The sequence below is a fragment of the Homalodisca vitripennis genome, unplaced genomic scaffold, assembly GCF_021130785.1.
Source record: "Homalodisca vitripennis isolate AUS2020 unplaced genomic scaffold, UT_GWSS_2.1 ScUCBcl_7513;HRSCAF=15239, whole genome shotgun sequence".
Lineage (NCBI taxonomy): Eukaryota > Metazoa > Arthropoda > Insecta > Hemiptera > Cicadellidae > Homalodisca > Homalodisca vitripennis.
This window is the reverse complement of record NW_025783632.1, coordinates 22,679-28,051: the sequence shown is the minus strand read 5'-3', so window position 1 is coordinate 28,051 and position 5,373 is coordinate 22,679.

Below are 5,373 nucleotides of genomic sequence, written 5' to 3'. Positions count from 1 at the left end.
CAACGATTTCTTTCCTCCATTTTTTAGGCATTCTAGTGGATTTTTTGAAGATTTTTCTTTTCTTTCATTATTTATTACATTCCACACAGCTTTTGATTTGTTGTCCGACTGTTCTATGAATGAAGAGTTGCACTGTTTACGAAGAGTTTTGAGTTTTATATCATAACATTTTTTCCTTCGAGCTGTTATCTTTTTTGTCATCAGGGTGGCCAGTAATGATTTGTTTATTCAGTGCTTCTAAGTATGATAATTTTAGGGCTGACTTTCATTGTCCCATATATTTTTGTAGGGGTTTCTTTTCTTCTTTACTATCTTGAGTGGACATGCTATGTTCAATGCAGTTTGAAAAATTCCACTAAATGCTTTATAAGCAGTTTCCACATTCTCGGTGAGAGTGACTTTAGTCCAGTCTTGGGATTCCAGATTGTGCTTCAATTCTTGCACTGTTCTTGCATTAAACTGTCTTCTTTTTGTTTGGGTCAGTGGCTGTTTCGTAGAATCTGTGAGAATCGTACATAGTTGGGCCGTGTGGTCTGAGAGGCCTGTCATGTGTTATTTTGGTAGCTATTTCCGTTTCTTTTATGTTTCGTGCATATAAAATTCTATAGAGGTCTGGCTATGATTTGTTATTCTGGTTGCGGGTAGATGAAGTCTGCTCAAGCCATGGCTAAGGAGCATTTCATCCAGGTTTCTTCTGTCATTGCTTTTCAATAAGATTGTCTACATTCACGTCCCCCATCAACCAGTACCATGTCATTAATGGCTACCAATTTTGTCAAGCTCAGCTGATAAAATGTCTATTGCATTTTCTAAGTTGCTGCAGGGTGGTCTGTAGACGCTTAGCAGTTGTAAAAATCCTTGTCTCAGCTCAGTTTTCAGGAGCATCGTTTCACAAATGAGTTTCCGATGTATTGCTTGATATTGATACTTACTGTAATCTTGTTTTTTAGTCTTAAGCTAGCAAAAAACAGCCACTCCACCTTTCCGGTGTTGCTGTCTTGGTAAAAACCACCTAGTAGACTGTAGCCAGGGATTCTGTGTTTTTCCAACTTTTGACTACTTAAGCCGTGTTCTGTAAGAATTATTAAGTCTGGATTAGAGCTGTGTAGGAAGTGTGTCAGTCTCTCGATTTTGTTCTGAAGGCCATCAATGTTTTGGTGAGCAATGATAAACTTTGTGTTGTTTTACTTTTTCCTGTTACTGGTTTTAATATTTGTACTATGGTTTCACAATCTTTGTCTTGGTTTTTTTCTAAAATAGTGTGTTGTTGGTTTGGAGCTTGACCTAGGAAAAGCTGTTGAGCATTGGTTACTTGCCTTAAGTGTTATTTGATGAGTTGTAGAACTAATTTGCATATTCCTTTTAAAGAATTCTATGTGTTCATTAAAGAAATCCTCTGTAGTCTGACTTGAAGGCCTTATGATAGCTGTTATAGGGGGTGATAGTTTCTTTGTAAAGTTTGCAGTACTGGTGAAAGAAGGATGTTCTTTGTTGCTGTTGGAATGGAATTGGTTGGGCTATTTCAGGGATGGGCTCACTGGTAGGCGTGCTCAGCCTGGGAGATGGATGCTTTCATCTTCTGCACTTTAAGGGAGGCACTATATTTGGCTTTGGGATTAGTTTTGTGTTTGTGCCTTGGTATTTTCCTTTCAGAGGTATATTCAAGAATATATTCTTCTAAATCAGATATATTATTTTTAAGAATCTTTTAAAACTTATAATATTAGAATTAAAGTTTATTTTATAACCCTTATCTATAGAAAAAATACCTAACATTTATATTCAGCTAACCTAAAAACTATAGATTCTATGCGTTATAGGTTACAATAGGTCCCCAAAATCGTTCATCTATTGTTCATTTCGTTCAGCTGGTCATCTCGTTCAGTTGTTCATTTCATTCAGTCATTCCTTCCGTTCACTGTTTCGTTCAATAAAACCCATAAACCGTATAATACGTGACGGGGGAAGTATGGAGCCTGGGTATTATGAAAGTGTTGGGTTAGATGTCTAAAATATGTTGATATTTCTAAAAATAAATTATTTTGAAACAATGTGTCTGTTTTGATGTTTTAGTAATTTATTTAAAACATATTTTAGAGAATTAATCTAACCTAATATAATTTAATACTCTAATCCTAATTAAATTAAAGGCATATCAATCAATAAAGTCCATTGTTCATAAGTATTAGTATTTTAAAATATTCATTTATTATTACAGTGCAATTTTAAAATTAATTTTACTGATTCCGGAAACAATACATTTATTTTAATCTATACATTATCTATATATTCACTGTACCATGTGCTGTTTCTTCCTTTTATTCGTTCACTTGTTTTTGGAAGATCTTTTTGTTCACTCGGTCATTCCGTTCGGTCGTTCATTTAGTTCACACGATGACCGGCATGACACGCTCTAGCGGGAAGGCTCAGTAACTCTTGCACTGACTGGGTCAATTGAATGGGTCTTTTAAACCGGTTGTGGCAGTTAACGAGATCGACTGGGCTGCATCAGTCAGGTTGATTCAATAAACATCTCACCAATTGATATGAACTCACACACTTTATATTATTAGGAGAGTTTTGGTGTTCTTTTTTCTATTTGGGTATTTCTTTTACATTTTATACGTAATAAATATTAAGAGAAGTTAGTTTTTCTCTCTAGTACTAACCTTTTTTAAAAAATGTATATTTGAAGAAGATCCGTTTTAAATAATTTTTTGTTAATTGCCCCTCATTTGTAGCGTCATATGTAGTAGATCAATCTGGATTTTGTTGTTAATGTTTATGGTTCCTTATTGTATCATAATGAAAAAGATCAGAAGTTAATTGTCATTTATGAAGATCGTGTGTGTTGGCCAAATTTTAACAATATTTAGCACCACATTGTTTGTGTCATAATGATGATGTTCACTGTTTTATATACTGTAATACACTTATATATTAGGTGTGTAAGACTCACCTGTAGTAGTTTTCAACTGCTTGAATATTCTGTTTTATAAAAGGAGATATATTGTCCAATAATACCAGTTGAAATTTCATAGAACTGATTTCATTCACAGCAAAAATAAATCACTTATAATGCCTTTAAATCAGCATTCAAGTCATCAGTTTATTAGTTGAATACACTACTTCAAACATCTTGTGACATTTTCTAAATACACAACTCAGCATGTGTACACCAAACTTAGATTCCTGCACTCTAATTTGAAATTAACCCATTACGGATCACTGACGAGCTGGGCTCGTCACGCAGCGGCCGGGGCCGGCCTAACGGCACGATGACAAGCTCAGGTCGCAAAAGCGGTCTGCTTTTAAATTTCCCTCCAGATAGTTCTTATAATGTCTGATAGATTGGGCGATTCGTCTTTCACTTGTCAACTAAGAGTATTTAACAACGGTCTACGTTTTAGAGTTTTCAAAAGTTTTATAAATATCCTACAGATCGCAGTTGTGTGTCGAAGTTGAAAAATCATTCATATGAAATTTACTCTCTGCTTTTTAGCGCTTCTGATTGGGTGTTTTCCTCAGTTGTTATTATATTACTTTTGAGGTTAGTGACACAACGAAAAGACGCAGACGTACATGTTGGCGGGTTTAGTCTAGACAATGGCCCCGATGATGTAATCGCTTCGCCCGAGCCGCTTTATTTAGACTACGATTCAGACATCATCCCTGCCATCCCGGAACCTTGCTCACGTGTTATCGTTCCTCACATCACGGATACCCCAGCAGGCCATGTTCTATCTGAACACCTTCACAGCTGAATTTTCTAGTGTACGATAGCGAGCGATTACTGTGACGGCACCATTGCTGTTCGTGCGGCCGCTGACCGTAAATTAATTCGTGGACAGCTGGTGCCCCGCGCGCTCAAAACAATACGATCCGCAATGGGTTAAATAAAAATTTAATATTTAAATTATTATTCCATCACACCAAATGCATTCAAACACAGTCAATTTATCACTATTCAAGATTTCATCAATTAAATTTAAAGAATTACATGTAAAGTAACAGAATGAATTGTCAACACGTGCTTCCCTTGTGGTCTCGGTAATTCAGAAGAAGGAATCAGGCTGAGATCTTTTCAACAAACATGCTGGCTTACACATGGAGTCCACAAACCGGAAATGAAGGGAAACTGGCAGCTCTTTAACCTCCAACCCAAAACCAATATCTTTAATTTGAATGACAAACATCCTTGCTTAAATTTATTACTGCTCACAGGTTATATTTCAATTTCCACATACCGTTATTGGTGCGGACCGTTTGAGATGTAAATTTAACCAATATTGATTTGTTACATATTTAAATTATTAAATTTTACACCATGTGGTAAATGATAACATTTCTTATTATAACAAATTTACCAATATATTAAAAAGATGACTAGAGTTAGTGTTATAGAGTACTTTTTAAAGAGTTATGTTACTTCCAGTCTTAGTGCCACTTAATCTACAAAATCTACGAGCGTTATCCTGAAAGTAACCACTTTTTATACATAGCAGAAGTAGTGGAGGTAACGGCACCATGTCGACATTGGTGAGTACAGTGGTTTCAGGACGGTTCTAATTGTTGCAAGGTGGACCGTTGTATGTTCATGTTTTGTCCAGTCTTGAAACGTAAGTGCTGTAATAAAAATCCCCGCAAAGTGTGAAGTGCCATGGTGTTATAAAGATTTCTTTGAGCAAATATCGCCCAGTAGTTGGGATTTTATTGTGAATTATGTGCAGTTCATGGTCCAGACATTATAAGGTCTTCTTGTCAGATATGACCTACAGTACTGATCAGATCGAATGAAAAAGTTTATGAAAACCATTGTTTCACAATTTCGGAACCGTACAATCAATTTTCTGAGTCCTTCTCATGAGATAGTTACAGAAAAACTAGACTAACCACAAGTTTTGTTCTTGGGTACCAAAACCGCTTATCAACGACTATAAAACAAAAAGGAGTTCTGTCATAAAATTTCTTGGTGTGACTTTGAAGGAGAAGAACAATCCGAGCTTAGTTTGCAGCGAGCTTCATCTGTTGTTAAACATGAAGCGGTGGCTTGTATCAGTGGTTTTTCAGTGATGAAGAAATTCTAAAACACCGTGACACCTTGGCTTTTTCTTCAAAGGCACCATTTTTATAACCAGACGGTATTTCAAAGACTGTTTAAAAGATGTTACAAGCACTTGCAATTGTTTGACGATTATGTAGAAGAAAAAAGTTATAGTTTTTAGATGTATGTAATAAAATTGTTGTATCTTCACTGTTTTACTTTTTATTTTAAAACAGAGCTTGCTTTCTAGGTAACCCTCCTAAAAATCTAAATAAAAATCACTTTTGAAAGAATAATAAGCCTAAAGGAAAACTTGCTGTTTTTACAGA